This window comes from Macaca nemestrina, chromosome 12, assembly GCF_043159975.1.
Source record: "Macaca nemestrina isolate mMacNem1 chromosome 12, mMacNem.hap1, whole genome shotgun sequence".
In the NCBI taxonomy this organism is placed as follows: domain Eukaryota; kingdom Metazoa; phylum Chordata; class Mammalia; order Primates; family Cercopithecidae; genus Macaca; species Macaca nemestrina.
The window spans coordinates 18111652-18132225 of NC_092136.1; the positions used below are offsets into that span (position 1 = coordinate 18111652).

Below are 20574 nucleotides of genomic sequence, written 5' to 3' on the forward strand. Positions count from 1 at the left end.
CCAGGCTGGAGTGCAGTGACAGGATCTTGGCTCACTGCAACCTCTGCTTCCTGGGTCAAGTGATTTTCCTGCCTCAGCCTCCCAAGTAGCTGGGACTACAGGCGTGTGTCACCACTCCCAGCTAATTTTTGTATTTTTAGTAGAGATAGGGTTTTGCCACCGTTGGCCAGGCTGCTCTTGAACTCCTTACCTCATGTGATCTGCTCGCCTTGGCCTCCCAAAGTGCTGGAATTACAGGTGTGAGCCAGCATGCCTGGCCACTAATTTTTATATTTTTAGTAGAGATGGGGTTTTGCCATGTTACCCGGGCTGATCTCGAACTTCTGACCTCGAGTAATCCACCCACCTCAGCCTCTCAAAGTGCTCGGATTACAGGCATGAGCCACTGCGCCTGGCCTTGTCTCCTCCTTTCTTTGCTCCAAGGTAGGATTAGAAGTAGAAACTGGAGCCAGGAGCTATATAGTCCCAGCTACCTGGGAGACTGAGGTGGGAGAATTACTTGAACCTGGCAGGCAGAGGTTGCAGTGAGTCGAGATTGCGCCACTGCACTCCAGCCAGAGCTACAGAGCAAGACTGTCTCAAAAGGAAAAAAAAAAAAGGTAAAATAAACTGGGTGAGGTGGCACACATCTGTACTCAATTCCAGATACTTGGGAGGCTGAAGTGAGAGGATCACTCCAGCCCAGGAGGTTGAGGCTGCAGTGAGCAGTGATCCTGCCACTGGACCCTAGCCTGGGTAAAAGTAAAAGTAAAAGCTGGAAGCTTTACCTTTTTTTTTTTTTTTTTTTTGAGGCAGGGTCTCACTGTGTTGCCCTGATCACAGTGGCGTGATCATAGCTTACTGCGGCCTTGAGCTCCTGGAATCAAAATGATCCTCCTGCCTTAGCCCCCTGAGTAGCTGGACCACAGGCGGGTGCCAGCATGCCTAGCTAATTTTTGTGGCTTTTGTTTTTTTGTGGAGATGGGGTCTTACTGTATTGCTCAGACTGGTCTCATACTCTTGGCCTCAAGTGATACCTCTGCCTCGACCTCCCAATTTTTTTTTTTTTTTTTTTTTTTGAGACGGAGTCTCACGCTGTTGCCCAGGCTGGAGTGCAGTGGCCGGATCTCAGCTCACTGCAAGCTCCGCCTCCCGGGTTTACGCCATTCTCCTGCCTCAGCCTCCCGAGTAACTGGGATTACAGGCACCCGCCAACTCACCCGGCTAGTTTTTTGTATTTTTTTAGTAGAGACGGGGTTTCACCGTGTTCGCCAGGATGGTCTCGATCTCCTGACCTCGTGATCCACCCGCCTCGGCCTCCCAAAGTGCTGGGATTACAGGCTTGAGCCACCGCGCCCGGCGACCTCCCAATTTTTATCTTTTGTTTTTTAAGAGGCAGGATCTTGCTGTTTTCCAGGCTGGAGTGCAGTGGCACAATCATAGCTCACTGCAGCCTAAAACGCTTGGCCTCAATGAACAGTCCTCCCACCTTGGCCTCCCAAAGTGCTTGTAGTACAGGTGTGAGCCACTGTGCCTGGCCAAACTTTAACTTTTTAAAAAAATGTGAGATGGAATAACTGTATATTGTTGTCTTGAGTCCTTAAACTGAAAATCTGGTAAAAGTTGTGAATCCACTTCCTCATAAATGCATACAGAGGTAGAGTTTTACACATAATATAAGGAAGTTTTTTGAATTCCCGAAATGTCAATGGGCCGTAGATGTGTACCCCTGATCTAGTCCAATCCCCTATTTCTCTCGAGGAAATAAGGGAGGAGAACTGACTTATCAAAGGCCATACTTATATTATACATATTTATAGTCATTTTGATTATACATATTATACATATTTATAGTCATTTTGATTCTGAGGTTATACTTGGAGCAATCCCTCTTCGTGTACACATTATGTGGTGTATTGCTTTGTGGGGGGTGGGAGAATGGGGGACAGAGTTTCACTCTTGTCGCCCAGGCCAGAGTGCAATGGTGCAATCCTGGCTCACTGCAACCTCCGCCTCTCAGGTTCAACCGATTCTCCTGTCTCAGCCTCCCAAGTAGCTGGGATTACAGGCGCACACCACCACGCCCAGCTAATTTTTGTATTTTTAGTAGAAATGTGGTTTCACCATGTTGGCCAGGCTGGTCTTGAACTCCTGACCTCAGGTGACCCACCCACCTTGGCCTCCCAAAGTGCTGGGGTTACAGGCGTGGGCCACCGCACCTGGCCTGCTTTGTGTTCTGTATTTTTACTTAGTTGTCTTCACACAAGTATTTTTAGTAGATAGACAATTAAAGCTGTGATCTTAAACACGAAAGACGCATATTCACAGTAAGCTACTCTTTGGGAAGTCAGTTGCTATAATAGGACTGCTCAGATTCTTAAAAAAATTAAGTACATAAGCCAGTATATACAATGCAGAGACTTAGTTTGTTTTTAAGTTTTGTAGAGACAGGGTCTCACTATGTTGCCCAGGATGTACTTGAACTCCTGGGCTCAAGTGATCCTCTCCCTTGACCTCTCGAAGTGCTGATATTACAGGGGTGAAACACTACATCTGGCCCAGTTAAGAGGCTTTTACTTAATTTTTTTTATTTTTTGAGTCAGGGTCTCACTTTGTCACCCAGGCTGGAGTGTGATGGCGCAATCACGGCTAACTGCAGCCTTGACCTCCTGGGCTCAAGGAATCCTCCCACCTCAGCCCCCTGAGTAGCTGGGACTATAGGCACGTGCCACCATGTCCGGCTAATATTTTTACTACTTTCTGTAGAGACGAGGTCTCCTTATGTTAAGTGTTAAGAGGCTTTTAATAACATGTTGAATACTTGCATATCTGTTTTATGGGACATGAATGTGCCTCCACTGCTGAAATCCTGCTATGTACTCAGTAATGGATAGGAGCTAGGCAGTGCTTTTTTCTTTGGAGCTGTTTTTTTTTTTTTTGTTTTGTTTTGTTTTTTTTTTTTTTGAGATGGAGTTTTGCTCTTGTCGCCCAGGCTGGAATGCAATGGCACAATCTCGGCTCGGTGTAACCTGTGCCTCCTGGGTTCAAGTGATTCTCCTGCCTCAGCCTCCTGAGTAGCTGGGATTACAGGCATGCACCACCATGCCCAGCTAATTTTTGTATTTTTGGTAGAGACAGGGTTTCACCTTGTTGGCCAGGCTGGTCTCGAACTCCTGACCTCAGGTGATGTGCCCACCTCGGCATCCCAAAGTGCTGAGATAGCAGGCATGAGCCACCACTGCCTGGCGTGGAACTCCTTTTGATGACTGGTTAACTGAGCAGTGTTGTATAATCAAGGATCTCATAGTTATATCAGCATAAACATTTCTAGTTCCACCATTTTATTTCCCTGTGACAGGGTTTTGTGGTTTTTTTTTTTTCTTAATAGTGGTTTAAAATTTATTCAACAGGCTAGGCAGAAATGTCTCAGATGGAAGAACGTTTTCCTGAAAGTGTTATATGAGAAATGTTACAGTGGATGCTGAGTTATGGTCTGAATTTATTTTTATCTTTCTTTAGAATATGTTTTCTCTAAAGTAGGCAAAAACTATAATTTTGCTTCCATAAGTAGTGTGGCATTAATCTCATACTATGAAACATTTTAGGTTGAAACTACAAACTCAGAATTTCAGAAATGGAGGGACCTTAGAAATCATCTAGTTCAAATCCTGTATTCTTCACATTTAAGATATTGCAGGTGCCTTTTTTTTTTTTTTTTCCTTTGAGGCAGAGTTTTGCTCTTGTTGCCCAAGATGGAGTGCAATGGCACAATCTTGGCTCACTGCAACCTCCACTTCCCAGGTTCAAGCGATTCTCCAGCCTCAGCCTCCCGAGTAGCTGGGATTACAGGCACGCACCACCACACCTGGCTAATTTTGTATTTTCAACAGGATCTCTCCCTGTTGGTCAAGCTGGTCTCGAACTCCAGACCTCGGTGATCTGCCCACCTTGGCCTCCCAAAGTGCTGGGATTACAGACGTGAGCCACTACTCCCAGCGCGCAGGTCCCATTATGAGAGTTCTGGTAGGTGGGATAAGCAAGAAAGTCTAGGCCTATCTTTCTGTTCTCAGTCTCTCTTCTCTCTTTTCTTTCTTCCTTTTTTTTTCTTTTGTTTGTAGATAGAGACGGGTTCTCGCCACATTGCCCAGTCTGGTCTCAAACTCCTGGGCTCAAGTAATCCACCCACCTCGGCCTCCCCAAGTGCTGAGATTACACGTGTGAGCTACCAAGGCCGGCCTCTCTTCTCTTAATGTGTATAGCATTTATAGTTTGTACCCCACACTTTAGTGCAGTAGTCATGTACTGTCTGCCTTTATTATTAATATCTCGTGTTAATCTCATCTGGGAACTAGATTGGAGGTCACTGATAGTGTGATTTTCATTTGTGCTGTAGCCCCTATGATACTGAATAAATACATAACCAGGCTGGGCTTGGTGGCTCACGCCAGTAATCCCAGCACTTTGGCAAGCCAAGGTGGGTGGATCACTTGCACCTAGGAGTTCGAGACCTGCCTGGGCAGCATGATGAAACCCCATCTCTATAAGGGGGAAATAAAAGTACATAGGTGGTATGCACTAAATACTTCAGTAAGGGCTGAAGAATAGAATCATTTGAGCCAATCAGCCATGCATTTCTTATTGTTGGAAAGTTCACTCTGGTCAGCAATTAAGCTTTTCACATACTTTACATTGAAGTGAATCTGAATGAATTGTTTTAAGTAAAATAATTTTTGGAACACAAATATTTGGCTTCTGGTTATATAAGCCATCATCCTGAGACACAGATTTTAACAGTTATATTAGAGTTTATTTTAACTTGTATCAGCCAGAAAATAAAAAAGAGCTCAAAACATATACAGTTGGAATGAGACCTTCATTCTGAAAGCAGCAAGGAGCTAGTGAAAGTTAACATTGTTCACACTAATGGAGAGTAACCTTTTTTTGCATGTTAAATTTTAGGATTTAAATGATAAATTGAGCCTCACCATTACTGCTGATCTGGTAGGAATCTGACCTAGTAAAGGTTTTCAAATGTCTTTTCCATTTCCCATGGCTGAGGGATTCTTGGTGTCAGTGAGTGAAATTATTTGGAAGTTCCTTGACTGAAATAGAATATCTCAAACCTTACTTCAAGTACCAGCCTGTGTGTTTCTGTTTTTTTTGTCTGGAGCATGTGAACAGAATGCATGTGTGTGAGATAATTGGGCTTTCACTAATGGCCCCCTTTTAGCAACCATGTATGGGTAAAGCTGTTCAGTTCCCTGCTCCTCCCTCTCTGAGCACGGAGCAGAATCTGTTCTGCTGAAGCTGCTGTTCCACTTTTCAGCTTTCTATATTTGTACAGCAACAGCAGGAGCAGCCCACTAGCTAGGCCGTGTGGCCGCCCTTTGGCACCCGCACTGCCTCAGACCTGCTCAGGACTCAGCCAGGGCGCGCAGTTTGTGTTCTTACGTACGTCCATCTGTCTGTCTGTGTGCGTTTCTGTGGAGGACTGAGGTTTTCAAGTGAAAGAGGTGACTCGTTTGTCTTTGTTGTTTTGCTGTGTTTAGGTTAGTCAATTGTAAATTGTAGATAATGTTTCAGGATGTTAGGGATGGGGCGAGGAGACAAGATTTGTATTATTTAACAAAACACCATCTTGGCTAGAGGGTACCAAACAGGGAAATGTGATGTCAGAAATGGTCTTTGGGTTCCCTTAGAAACATACCACGTTGAAGTAGTAGTGTTTTTTTTTTCTCTTTGTTTTGTTACAGGTCACAAAGAACAGCTCTTAGGGGTGGAATTGAATTCCTTTCTTGGCACACAAATTTTTTGACATAAAATTTGATTATAAAAAGATGAGGCACCTCCACCCCTTTAAGAAATGATTTAGTACACATCTTGGAAGAGCGCGGTAGGGGTTAAGTGTGTTGACTTCACTGTCTGCCAGGAAAGGAACTATGGGGAATGCCCTGTTGCTTTGGGCCCCACAGCAACCTATGCTGTTTGCGCTGTTTGAGTACTTTGTAAAGTTTGGCCTTACAGAGGCCTTGTAATGCCTTTTGGTGTCATGTCTATTTAAGGAATAGCAGAAGACATGACATATAGACAAATTTCAGGTTATTTTCAGAAGATACTGGGTTTGTTACTATATTTTAAAAGAATACTTTCTTGATCTGCTGTGAGATGTTCTAATTAAACAGAGATGAATTCCTTACTCCTGGTCAGTTTAAGTCTAAATTTAAGTTTGTTGCTTTGTTTTACAGTTTCCTTTCACTCCCCTCCCCCATCCCCTCATGAGTCATAAGCATGCAGTGTTGGGAATAGAACTTGTCAGCTGAGTGGGGATGAAACAGTTCTCTGCACATACTGTTTGTAACTGTAGTCAATGAGGAGAGGAAAGGACTTTATTTAAACGCTGGAGAAACACCTTGATTGAGGGAGCTTCTTCCTGTGGCTGTGTGGTATGGATGCAGAGTTCTGTGTGACTATACACGGATGTGTTCTGGCTCTGAATCACTTAGGGATCTGTTTTGCACCTTGTCCATTGTAGGTTTTGGATGCTTATTAGTTTAGGGTCTAGGACCTGGTGCTTAGCCTCTCTTGGATCCTGTATACTTACTGACTTTCTAAAATTCTTTTGAGTATGGCGTTGTATCTGCTTCATCTTCTCTTTCTTGGCTATTCTTAGTGCCCATCTCATTTTACTGTCCTAATGTTTTCCCATTTATACTGTGAATCATTGTGCACCCTATGTAGATAGAGCCTGTCATTGGAGATTAAAATCAGTGGCAGCTCTTTGATTTTACAGCTCAGCCTCAGTAAGTGACAGTCTGATTAGCACACCTATATTCTAGCCTTCTTTTTGTTCTTGGCCTTTTAAAAAATTTATTAACTTCCTTGGTCTTGTTTTATTAGTTTATATTTTTCTACTGTGTCCGTTTTGAAAGCTTCACGAAGAAAAATTTTTTTTTTTTGGTTTGATGAATGAATAAATGTTTATACATAAATAAGTGCTCTCAGAACAAATGGTTTGGTAATCCGTAATGAAGATATACTGGACTCTAACAGGCCCAGTTGGAGGTGCAAGATCTATCAGCCTATTGCTGCCAGAATTCTTGCCTATTCCCTTCCCCCTCCTGCTAGGAAATATTTTGGAATAATCTCAGGTACCCAATTTTTTTTTTTTTAAATAAATGAAGCCTATTTTATTACTTCAAGTTTGCTTTTTTTGGGGGGGAGATGGAGTCTTGTTCTGTCGCCCAGGCTGGAGTGCAGTGGCATGAACTTGGCTCACTGCAACCTCCACCTCCCAGGTTCAAGCAATTCTCCTGCCTCAGCCTCCCAAGTAGCTGCGACTACAGGCGCATGCCACCACGCCTGGCTAATTTTTGTATTTTAGTAGAGATGGGGGTTTCACCATGTTGGCCAGGCTGGTTTCGAACTCCTGACCTCAGGTGATCCACCCGCTTTGGCCTCCCAAAGTACTGGGATTACAGGCCTGAGCCACCGCACCCGGCGTTTTTTTTGTTTTTGTTTTTGTTTTTTTAAGACAGAGTCTTGCTCTGTCACCCAGGCTGGAGTGCAATGGCACAATCTTGGCTCACTACAACCTCTGCCTCCTGGGTTCTCCTGACTCAGCCTCCCTAGTAGTAGCTGGGAGATGCCCACCACCATGCCCAGCTAATTTTTGTATTTTTAGTAGAGACCGGGTTTCACCATGTTGTCCAGGCTGATCTCCAACTCCTGACCTCAGGTGATCCACCTGCCTTGGCCTCCCAAAGTTCTGGGGTTACAGGCTTAAACCAGCATGCCCGGCCTACTTTAAGTGTTAATGATAAAAAAAATTTCAGCTGGGCAAGGTGGCTCACACCTGTAATCCTAGCACTTTGGGAGGCCGAGGCAGGCGGATCACCTGAGGTCAGGAGTTCAAGACCAGCCTGACCAACATGGAGAAACCCCGTCTCTACTAAAAATACAAAAAAATTAGCCAGGCTTGATGACGCATGCCAGTATTCCTAGCTACTTGGGAGGCTGAGGCAGGAGAATCTCTCGAATCTGGGAGGTGGAGGTTGCAGTGAGCTAAGATCATGTCATTGCACTCCAGCCTGGGCAACAAGAGCGAAACTCCGTCTCAAAAAAAAAAAGAAAAAATTAACATAGCTGTTGCATTTTAGAAAGTGAAACTACATGCTATGTTTCTAGCTCAGTAAACAGATGAACCTGTTGTCTTTGAATAACATAATAATTGAGCCTTGTACAGTACATCTTAAGATCACATACTTTATTTTGAAGAGATAGAATCATCATGTAACAGACTGAAATTTTTTGGGACTCATTCTCTTCCACCATAGACACCAAACTTAGTGCCCAGAATAATAATGGTAGCAAATGTTTATTGAACATTTTCTATGTGTCAGGCACTATTCTAAATACTTTACATATATAAATATTTTAATTCTAACAAATATCCTGCAAGGTAGATGGTGTTTCTGTAACCATTTTGTGCATGAGGAAACAGAGGTATTTATGAAGTTAAACAATTTCCCCAGTTACCTGGCTAGCAAGCAGCAAAACTGGGATTAGAAATGACTAATTAGTATGACTCTAGAGTCTAGGTATAGGGTACATTGTGGGTTTGTAGTTAATATTTGTCTATTTTATTAGCACACTTTATTATTTGAGATTATTAAATAATGAATCAGTCTAACCCATTTTCATTTTAGAATTTCCTTATGAAAAAATGACTATATGATTTTGGTTTTGCAGATCACCATCAACTGTACTAGTTCATTTATTGATGGTAAAGAACAGCAAGTCAAGTAACAAGTTTGTGAAACATCTCTAAAATTATGAGTTTATCTCCACTAGTACCAGACTATTTACTGAAGATAGTGAAAGCAGAATTAATTTTAGCCTTTTTTGTGGGGGCGGGGCGCAGGGGGGAGAAATTGGGCTCACTGTCACCCAGGCTGGAGTGCAGTGGCGTGATCTTGGCTCACCACAACCTCTGCTTCCAGGGTCAAGTGATCCTCCCACCTCAGCCTCCGGAGTAGCTGGGACTACAGGCACATGGCACTATGCCCAGTTAATTTTTTTTTAATTTTTTGGGTAGAGATAGTTCTGCCATGTTGCCTAGGCTGGTCTTGAACTCCTGAGCTCAAGTGATCTGCCCACCTCGGCTTCCCAAAGTCCTGGGGTTACAGGAGTGAGCCACAGTGCCTGGCCTGCTTCTTTACCTCATTTCTTGCACCACACATCTTCCAGAGATGCCCTTACAAGGGGAGCATGGGAAGGGAGAACCAGCAAGTTTTGCCATATCCATAAGCTTATAATCTTTGTGATAGTGACAGGAAAACAGAGAAGTCTGTTTAAAAGAAATGATAATGAGGGAATTATTAGTAGGCCATGTAATTCAGTGGAGGGTAGCAAAAAATGTGTTACATCATGGACAGTGTGATGAATGGAGTGCAATGGTGCGATCTCGGCTCACTGCAAGCTCCGCCTCCCGGATTCACGCCATTCTCCTGTCTCAGCCTCCCGAGCAGCTGGGACTACAGGCGCCTGCCACCTCGCCCAGCTAGTGTTTTGTATTTTTTAGTAGAGACGGGGTTTCACTGTGTTAGCCAGGATGGCCTCGATCTCCTGACCTCGTGATCTGCCTGCCTCGGCCTCCCAAAGTGCTGGGATTACAGGTGTGAGCCACCACGCCCGGTCTCTTCTGGGATTTTTTTAAGTCTCTCACATTTATGGTAACATTTTCCCTTAGATAGATGCTGTCCCATTTTTCTTGTTTCTAGTGCAAGTCATATTTTCTGAACAAGACCATTAACTCCTTAAGGATAGGGATTGGGCCTTTTTTTGGTACCCTCTTTAGTTCTGGGTATATTAGTAGATGTTTTCTAAAAATGTAGTTGCTTTTTTGATTGATAGATCTCCTGGCTTTTTTTTAAAGAGCTTGTTTTTATAAAAATGAAATCAAAGCACTGACAAGTTAAATTTTGTGGAACAGTTAAAATTTTTTAGGAGTGATTTGAAGGATGTGACAGATGATTTAAGTGGGTATTTAAATGTGAGGAGCACTCTTTTTTTTTTTTTTTTTTTGAGACGGAGTTTCACTCTGTCACCCAGGCTGGAGTGCGATGGCGTGATCTCGGCTCACTGCAAGCTCTGCCTCCCGGGTTCATACCGTTCTCCTGCCTCAGCCTCCTGAGTAGCTGGGACTACAGGCACCCGCCACCACACCCGGCTAATTTTTTTGTGTTTTCAGTAGAGACGGGGTTTCATCATGTTAGCCAGGATAGGATGGTCTTGATTTCCTGACGTCTTGATTTCCTGACCTCGTGATCTACCCGCTTTGGCCTCCCAAAGTGCAAGTGCTGGGATTACAGGCCTGAGCCACCTTGCCTGGTACGGAGTGTTGAAAGCATGATAATTGAAGTACCTTATTTATTTATTTATTTATTTATTTATTTATTTATTTTGAGATGGAGTCTTGCTATGTTGCACAGGCTAGAGTGCAGTGGCGTGATCTCAGCTCACTGCAACCTCTACCTCCCGGTTCAAGCGATTCTCCTGCCTCAGCATCCCAAGTAGCTGGGATTACAGATTCCTGCCACCACGCCAGGCTAATTTGTTTGTATTTTTAGTAGAGATGGGGTTTCACCATGTTGGCCAGGCTGATCTCGAACTCCTGACCTCAAGTGATCCACCTGCCTCGGCCTCCCAAAGTGCTGGGGTTACAGGCCAGCCAAAGTAGCTTTTTTAAAAAAGTGATAATAGAATAGAATAGAATTTGTCCTAGGGCTGTGCATCCTTGTTGAACATGTTCCCTGATTGGCTGACGCAGAGGTGTAAAATTTGCATTTTCTGGCATATAACCTGTCTCAGGAAGTGTCTCTGCAGAAGTAGTTTCTGGTTTCTCTAGTTTTATAGAATTAAAAATTTAAGAATGGAAAGAAAATAAAGTTTCCTGCTTTTCAACAGAACAAGACAGAGCTCCTGAAACAAGACCATATGGAAGCATCCTGCTTGAGTGCCCATGTGTTTGATGGTGAGGTTGGGGCAGATGGTACAGGCAGGGTTCTTGGCTGCTTGGTCAAGGATTTTGGAGATGATAGAAGTTAGGTGGCTAGTGCTAAGGAAGGACTGTTGTATGTTGTGTGTATTGGGCCTGTCTGCCTAAGAGGTGGAGCATCCTCACAGAGAGGAAGGAAATTGATGTATTTGGTAAAATAAGAAAAGAGGCAGGAGAGATACAGAGCTGGAATGATAAAGCTTGCCATTGCATCTAAACCTCCCCCTGAGATAAGGGAGAGGGAGACAAGATGATACAGTGTGAGAAATAAGATTCCAGATCCCTGGCGTCTTATGTTCTCTAGAGCCTTCGAGTAAGATACTGCAGGGACTGTAGGGTTTTTCTGTTTAAACTTGAAGCTGTTTTGATTCCTTTTTGAGATACAAGCCAAAAGCTGTATTTATAGAACTTGTTTTGACATATTATCTCACCCTGTCCCTTGCCTTCTTTACTGGAATCCAGCTAATGTTGTACTTTGCCTTGGCAGGAAAGGTTGATTGGAGAAAATGTATAGATATACAGCTGAGTGATTGAAAATAGCTTCAGACTTTGTAAATAGGTCATACATGAGGTTTGAGGTCCCAGCTGCATAAATGTTAGTTGAATTGCTGGGATAATTGTAAGTGGTGTGATATAATTATGATATACTGCTGAATCACCTGGACAATGGCAGTTTCCACACAGAAGTTTCAGGCAAAGCAGGAGAAAAATACAAAACCAAAATGCTGTTTCGGAACAGAGTATGAGTTGAAGTTTTTCTTTACTTTGTGCGTTATAGTTCCACGAGTTTTCCTTTCCTTTTTTTTAAGTGGCAGGAATGGACTTACGGGTTGCAGGGGGAAGTGGAGGAGGGGATATGGTGTCTGCAGGCTAGGTTGCCATGCTCCAAAAGCTTGAGTTTTCTTTAAAAAAATTTCAGTAGGTCGGGCACAGTGGCTCATGCCTGTAATTCTAGCACTTCGAGTCGATCACCTGAGGTCACGAGTTCGAGACCAGCTTGGCCAACATGGTGAAACCCCATCTCTACTGAAAATACAAAAAAGTAGCTGGGTGTGGTGGCGGGTCCCTGTATTCCCAGCTGCCCAGGAAGCTGAAACAGGAGAATCACTTGAACCTAGGAGGCAGAGGTTGCAGTGAGCCAATATTGTGGCATTGCACTCTAGCCTGGGCAACAAGAGCATAACTTCGTCTCCAAAAAAAAAAAAAATTCTGTAGAATAGGTAACGTGTTCACATGTAAACCATTGAACCACTGTTCCACCTCTACAACTACTCTTAGCAATTATTTCTTTATCCATCCAGAGATATTCTGTTCATATACAAGCCATGTGTAATTCCTTTCTTCTTATATGAATACGTCTTGATCAGTTAGCTGCCTTATTTTCTTTAATAGCTACATAGTGTTCTGTTGTATGGCTATACTATATTGAATAGCCTTCAATTAATGGGCATATGTTTTCAGGTTTTGCTGATACAAACAATGTTCTTATGAATGCCCCTTTGCATACTTTGTATACATCAGATACAAGATTATTTGTAAGCTGTATTTCTAGAACTGGGATTGCTGAAATAAAAGGGCGTATCTTTTTTTTTTTTTTTTTCTCTGTTTGTTTTTTTAGACAGACTCTCAGTTGTCCAGGCTGGAGTGCAGTGGCATGATCACAGTTTGCTGCAGCCCCTACGTTCTGGACTCAAGTGATTCTCCCGCCTCAGCTTCCCAAGTAACTGGGACTACAGGCATGCGCCACCACACCCAGCTAATTTTTAAATTTTTTTATAGAGATAAGTCACACTGTATTGCCCAAGCTGGTCTGGAACTTGTAGGCTCAAGAAGTCCTCCTCCCAAAGTGCTGGGATTATAAGTGTGAGCCACTGTGCTCGGCTCAGTTTTCAATACTGATGAGATACTATCCCTTTTTATATTTTGTAAGTGATATTATCCACTGAAAAATATTAGTGAGCTGGGCGCAGTGGCTCATGTCTGTAATCCCAGCACTTGGGGACACTGAGGCAAGTGGATCACCTGAGGTCAGGAGTTCAAAACCAGCCTGGCCAACATGGCGAAACCCCGTCTCTACTAAAAAAATACAAAAATTAGCCAGGCTTGGTGGCTTGGGCCTGTAGTCCCAGCTACTGGGGAAGCTGAGGCAGGAAAATTGCTTGCAACTGGGAGGCAGAGGTTGCAGTGAGCCAAGATCATGCCACTGCACTCCAGCCTAGGCGACAAAGCGAGACTCTTATCTCAAAAAAAAAAAAAAAAAAAAAAAAAAAAAAAAGAATATTATTAGTGGAGATGGGGAGGCCTAATAATTGCAGCGTCAATCAAGCAATTACCCTGAAGAGTTACTAGAATAAACATAGGATCTGCAATACCTGGAAGATTTAAGAAACCTTCTTGAGATGAGCTTAATTATCAGCTGTAGCAACCATTATTGCTGTTACTGCTGGAGAAGAGGCAAGTTGCCTACGGGAGGTAGAAGCAGCTGCTCCCCTTCCTCTTAAACTAAATTTGGGGGGAATTTGGTGATACTAGCTAAATCTGCAAGTCATCTCTATTTTACTTTCAGTGTATTAGAGCATTACTTTCACTCACTTATTACGATCTTGACCAATTCGAAAATCATTTGTGGTCCATGGGCAATTCCATCCTTTTCTCTCTCTTTTTATTTTTATTTTTTATTTTGAGACAGAGTCTCACTCTGTCTCTCAGGCTGTAGTATAGTGACGTGATCTCAGCTCGCCTCCTGGGTTCAAGCAGTTCTTTCTGCTGTAGCCTCCCAAATGGCTGGGATTACAGGCTTGCCACATACCCGGCTAATTTTTGTATTTTTAGTAGAGATAGGGTTTCACCATGTTGAACCCAGGAGGCAGAGGTTGCAGGGAGCTGAGATCACACCACTGCCCTCTAGCCTGGGCGACAGAGCGAGACACTGTCTTAAAAAAATAAATAAGTAAATAATAAAGAGAGGCAAAGTAATCTTTTGAGTTTACTAATAAAAAACATTTTACAGGCTGCCTTGTTTTACCAAATACAGCACTGTGACTAGAGAAGATCCAAGTTCCAGTGGTTGGTTGTGGAACCCAGTTCTCTTAATCCCTTATCTTCCCTTTAGTTCCTTCATCTGAAAAATGGGAATAAAAATGCTGAAGAATCTCCTTTGAGCACTCAGAAAAATAATTATAGTCATTTCCAAAGGTTACGTATTATAATGACTCTGCAAGAGACATCAAGATTATAAGGTGGTTTTAAAAGTAACTCTGACAGTGCTTGAGAAAAAAATTAGTCACATTCTGCCTACATGGTACTAACATATGGTGCAGCCCTGATGAGCGGCACAAGTGGGCTGAAATCAAAATGCAGTTGGAAAGAGGAGCAGTAGTGACTCACTAGATGAGACAGATTTGGCCTCATGGCAGGGCAGTGAAACTAAGAAGGAACTGTGGCCTTAGAACATGCCAAATTTGAGCAAGCGATCATGAATATTATGGAAAGGTTGAATGACTGAGCCTTTGGGTTTGAATTAGGTACTTTGTCTGGTATCACAGTCCTTGTAGCTAGCACCCTCCCTTGGTGTCTTCAGAGCTCCCACTTCCTCCACCTCTGTGCATTCTTCCCCTTACTTCTGTGTATTACTTCTGTGCCTTTGAAGGTAGAAGCCACCAGGCAAATACTTAACACTGATGTGCCTGGAACATTGGGTTCATACTACAATGATAGGTAGAAGCATTAGTAATTCTGCCCAGAGAAAGCTGTGCATTAGCTTAGTTACCATATGTAGATTGCTACTGCTACATCCAGCAATTTGTTGTCCACTGTTGACAGTACTGCCATGGGAAAGAAACAGGAACTATAGAAATAATTAGATTCCTCCTCCCAACTCTCACCACAGTAGGAAGCTGTTTGGGGGGCAGAGAGGAGATACGGGGGATTTGAGAGTTACACCGAGAGAGTGGGCATTTGGGGGAGGAAATAGGAAAAGAGATTTTTAAAATTATTTGTTTATTTTTTGAAACAAGGTCTTGCTCTGTCACCCAGACTGGAGTGCAGTGGCACGATCATGGCTCACTGCATCCTCAAACTTCTGGACTCAAGCAATCCTCCTACCTCAGCATCCAGATTAGGGCTACAGGCGCGTGTCGCCATGCCTGATTTTTTTTTTTTTTTAAGAGATGGGGTCTTGCTGTGTTGCCGAAGCTGGTCTCAAACTCCTGGGTGCTAGAGATGTTCCTGCCTTGGCCTCCCAAAGTGCTGGGATTACAGGGATGAGCCATCATGCCTGGCCAAAAAGATGTTTAAAAATGTTTTTTGCATGCTCTGTTTGCCTCATCTGAGTGCCTCTAAAATAGGGTGCCTCTCAGGTGAGATGACCTCTGGTTTAGGTGCTTACATACTCATGGGAAGATCATATAACTAAATAGTAGGTGAGCTAGATTAGGGAGGAAGGAGGAGAATAGAGAGCCCGCTCCCATCCAACTTTCGTATACTACTTTTTTTGTATGATTTCTGAGGATTTAATAATTATGTTGGTTTTGTGAAATAGTTCTATTTATTGGTTGTGAATATGCAAGGATGCTATTGGCAGAGTCAAGCTTTAGGCCATTAGTGGCTCTGATCCTTTAATAATGGCTGCTTACGAGAAAATGTTTGTCATTGTTACGTGAAAAAAAGTAGGTTGTGCAGTAGTATACTTAGCATAATATTGAATTTGAAAATTCTGTGTATTTGAGGCTGGGCACGGTGGCTCATGCCTGTAATCCCAGCACTTTGGGAGGCCAAGGTGAGCCCATCACTTGAGGTCAGGAGTTCAAGACCAGCCTGGCCAACGTGCTGAAACCCTGTCTCTACTAAAAAATACAAAAATTAGTAGGGTGTGGTGGTACATGCCTGTAGTCCCAGCTACTCGGGAGGCTGAAGCAGAATTGCTTGAACCTGGGAGGCGGAGGCTGCAGTGAGCTGAGATTGCGCCACTGCACTCCGGCCTGGGCGACAGAACAAGACTCTATCTAGAAAAAAAAAGAAAAGAAAAGAAAATTTTGTGTATTTGAATGCTTTTACTTTTTATTGTATGCATGGAAGAAATCCTGGTAGACTATAAACCAAAATATAGTTGTATGTATAATTAATTAAAGTTGGGGAAATGGAAAAATTAAAACAGGAAGGAATACTTATGAAATATTTTGTTTTAAAAAAGGTGGGTGGCCGGGCGTGGTGGCTTATACCTGCAATCCCAGCACTTTGGGGAGGCCAAGGAGGGCGGATCATGAGGTCAGGAGATCGAGACCATCCTGGCTAACACGGTGTTACCCTGTCTCTACTAAAAGTACAAAAAAATTAGGTGTGGTGGTGGGCGCCTGTAGTCCCAGCTACTCAGGAGGCTGAGGCAGGAGAATGGCATGAACCCGGGAGGCGGAGCTTGCAGTGAGCCAAGATCACACCACTGCACTCCAGCCTGGACGACAGAGCGAGACTCTGTCCCAAAAAAAAAAAAAAAAGAAAAAGAGAGGGTGCTGCCCCCCATGTTGCTTTTTTACCCAAGTACCTACAGTTTCAAGGGGGAAAAACCCCAAAAAACTAGAAAGTGCAAGTATGTCTCAATTCAGGAAAATTCATAGAAACTTTACAAATTACACCGGATAAACTGGGGAATTAAGTTCAACAATTGAAGGTCTGATATGTGTTACTTTTATTCAGGTGTTCTGTGGATATGAATGTAAATGAGAAAGTCAGTTGAAACATAGTTCACTAACAACATTTTGAAATAAGGTTAAAATCAGTTTTACAGGTGAATCATATGTGATGTGGACTAAACTAGATAACTTTAAAAACTTGTTTAGAGAAAATACAGCTATAGTTTTAGATGACTTAGTGTTAGTCTACATTAATCTAGTCCCATCCTCTAGGGATTGGAAGTCTAAGGGGGAACCATTCTAAGAATGGTTGTGAACCCCTTACAGAATCTGATGAAAGCTATGGATTTTGTCTTCAGGAAATCTCACTTGTCCATTTTCACACGGTTTAGCATAAAGTTTAGCCTGAAGTTTAGCCTAAAGCATTGTTGAGTTTACAGGCCTCCAGCTCCTGAGAGCTCTGCTTCCCACTTGATCCTTTTATCTGATTACTTGGCTCTCTGGAGCATGAGAGTAGGTGAACATGCAGTTTTCTAAAGCAGGGGACCTAACTTATTGAGCCTGGCATGTAACAGAAAGAAAGTAGTAAAGGGCATTGCAAGCTGACTGAAAAGTAGTACTTTAAAGAGAATATACTTTTCACAAATTAATTCTGTTATTTGTCTCTTGTCTCTCTTCCGGTTAAAAGTTTGGGCAGGGTGCGGAGGCTCACACCTGTAATCCCAACATTTTGGGAGGCTGAGGTGGGCAGATCACTTGAGGTCAGGAGTTCGAGACCGGCCTGGCTAACGTGGCCAGACTCTGTCTCTACTAAAAATACAAAAAAATTAGCCGGGCAGAGTGATCCCTCATTTCTTTTTTTTTTTTTTTGAGACGGAGTCTCACTCTGCTGCCCAGGCTGGAGTGCAGTGGCCAGATCTCAGCTCACTGCAAGCTCCGCCTCCTGGGTTTACGCCATTCTCCTGCCTCAGCCTCCGGAGTAGCTGGGACTACAGGCGCCCGCCACATCGCCCGGCTAGTTTTTTGTATTTTTTAGTAGAGACAGGGTTTCACCGTGTTAGCCAGGATGGTCTTGATCTCCTGACCTCATGATCCGCCCATCTCGGCCTTCCAAAGTGCTGGGATTACAGGCTTGAGCCACTGCTCCTGGCCTATCCCTCATCTCTTTAAAAAAAGAAGTCCAGGCACGTTGGCTCATGCCTGTAATTCCAGCACTTTGGGAGGCCAAGGCGGGTAGATCATGAGGTCAGGAGATCAGGACCATCCTGGCTAATACAGTGAAACCCTGTCTTTACTAAAAATACAAAAAAATTAACCAGGTGTGGTGGCAAGTGCCTGTAGTCCCAGCTGCTCGGGAGGCTGAGGCAGGAGAATTGTTTGAACCCAGGAGGTGGAAGTTGCAGTGATCAGAGATCATGCCACTGCACTCCAACCTGGGCAACAGAACGGGACTCCATCTCAAAACAAAACAAAAAACCGGGCACAGTGGCTCACTCCTGTAATCCTAGCACACTCTGGGAGACCAAGGATGGTGGATTGCCTAAGCTCAGGAGTTCAAGACCAGCTTTGGCAACATGGGGAAACCCTGTTTCTACTGAAAATACAAAACATTAGCTGGGCATGGTGGCTTGTGCCTGTAGTCCTAGCTACTTGGGAGGCTGAGGCACAAGAAACACTTGAACCTGGGAGGCGGAGGTTGCAGTGAGTCGAGATCACGCCACTTCACTTCAGCCTGGACGACAGAGAGAGACTCTGTCTCAAAAAAAAAGTCAAACTCAACTTTATGGCCCTTAGCATTTAAACAGACCTTTCTGTGGGTTATGTGCATGAGCTTCCTTGGAGACAATTTTTAACCTGAAGCAGCCTTCTTAGCCCATATCCCTGTGATCTTGAGGGAGTCATTTCATCTCTTTGTGTCTTTTCTCATCTGCAAAATGGAGATAGCGTACATACGAGGATTAAATGTAAAGCACCCAAAACAGATCATAGTGTATGGTAAATGCTCAAAAAATGTTAGCTCTTACTTATTGCCACTTTACAAATGTCTAGATATTTCTCCTTACTTTTAAGTGATAAGGGTTTACAAACTTTAAATGCCATATTCCATCAATTTGAAGATGTGCATTTATTACCACTGATTGTATGTTAAATACATTGATTCTAAAGATAGGAAAATTTATTGTTAAAAAAACCATTTGTGTCAAAGCCAGATATAATATTGATGAATTATCTATTGTTTTGAATTATTTCATCTAGTTCTCTTATTTCCCAAGAGATTACCTCTTATTTCCCAAGAGGTTTACCCTGAGGGCTAAGAGAGACTGACAGTTGGGGCCTGCCTTTCCCTCCTCTATCTTTGACCTGAACAGCCTCACTTTCATGTTTAGGACAAAAACACTTCTGCTTTTAAGATCGTTTAAAAATCTCTAATCTGGATAGTTGTTAAATTATTTTTTGTTTCGTTTTTTTGAGACAATCTTGCTGTTACCTAGGCTGGAGTGCAGTGGTGCCATCACAGCTCACTGCAGCCTCAACCTCTGGGCTCAAGCAATCCTCCCACCTCAACCTTCCGAGTAGCTGGGACTACAGACACACGTCACCATGCCCAACTAATTTTTTTTTTCTTTTTGATAGAAGCAGGGTTTCACGATGTTGTCCAGGCTGGTCTCAAACTTGTGGGCTCAAGCAATCCTCTCACCTGAGCTTCCCAGAGTGTTGGGATTATAGGTATGAGCCACTGTACCCAACTAAATTCTTTTTTTCCTGGCTAATTTCTTTATTAGTTTCCTGTCTTATATCAAAAAAGTTTTTCAAGGAATTATTAAGGTTGCTTACTAACAGTTGTTAGTAAGAGTGAGTTGGCCAGATGCGGGGGCTTGCATCTGTAATCCCAGCACTTCGTGAGGCCAAGGGGGCTGGATCTCTTGAGCCCAGGAGTTCAAGACCAGCCTGGGCAACATGGCAAAACCCTTTCTCTACAAAAAATACAAAAATTAGCCGGGCGTGGTGGTACGCACCTGTAGTTCAAGCTACTTGGGAGGCCGTGGTGGGAGGATTGCTTGAGCCCAGGAGGCGGAGGTTGCAGTGAGCCAAGATGACACCACTGCATTCCAGCCTGGGCGACAGAGCGAGACCCTTGGGGGGGAAAAAAAAAAGAACAGTGAGTCTTACTAATGAGGCCAAGTTCATGGGCTTAGGACTTATGTATGTTATTGAACATCATTGTGCCACAGGCCCTTGTCTTTGGAGTTTGTGATATAGCACGTTCTATGTAAGAGCTGCTGATGGTGACTGAATCAGTGCCAGTCATCCTGGGAAAGACACCGTTTTGTCATTTACTCAGTGTACAAGCTGTATAGGCCAGTAGAAAACACTAAGAAATTTTTATAAAGAGCTTATTACCTTGCCTATTCTAAGAAAGGCTTTTAGGTGATCTCAGAGCCTTTTCTGTCAGTCAAGAACAATTTAAAAACTTATGAGGTTGTATTTTATTTTATTTTATTTTAGTCATATACACATTTTAATGCTACTTTTTTATTATTACACTTTAAGTTCTAGGGTACATGTGCATAATGTGCAGGTTTGTTACATATGTATACTTGTGCCATGTTGGTGTGCTGCACCCATCAACTCGTCAGCACCCATCAACTCGTCATTTACATCAGGTATAACTCCCAGTGCAATCCCTCCCCCCTCCCCCCTCCCCCCTCCCCCCTCCCCCCTCCCCCCTCCCCCCTCCCCCCCTCCCCCCCCCCTCCCCCCCTCCCCCCCCCATAATAGGCCCCGGTGTGCGATGTTCCCCTTCCCGAGTCCAAGTGATCTCATTGTTCAGTTCCCACCTATGAGTGAGAACATGTGGTGTTTGGTTTTCTGTTCTTGCGATTGTTTGCTGAGAATGGTTTCCAGCTGCAT

The 20574-nt window shown here is 43.4% G+C and overlaps 1 protein-coding gene across 48 annotated transcripts in view; it reads left to right on the forward strand.

The window, feature by feature from the left end:
* Nucleotides 1–20574, forward strand: part of LOC105471691 (CUGBP Elav-like family member 1) — a 93979-nt gene that overhangs the window by 25762 nt on the left and 47643 nt on the right. For 2 of the 48 annotated variants that reach the window (XM_071074646.1, XM_071074674.1), the window contains exon 1: nucleotides 2121–5492. The exons of 42 other annotated variants lie outside the window; for them this stretch is intronic. The gene's annotated coding sequence lies outside the window, so the exon portion shown is untranslated. Of the gene's footprint in view, nucleotides 1–2120; nucleotides 5493–20574 lie in introns of those variants that run through there. 4 more of the 48 variants (XM_011724434.3, XM_071074661.1, XM_071074663.1 and 1 more) reach the window with 2 other exon arrangements.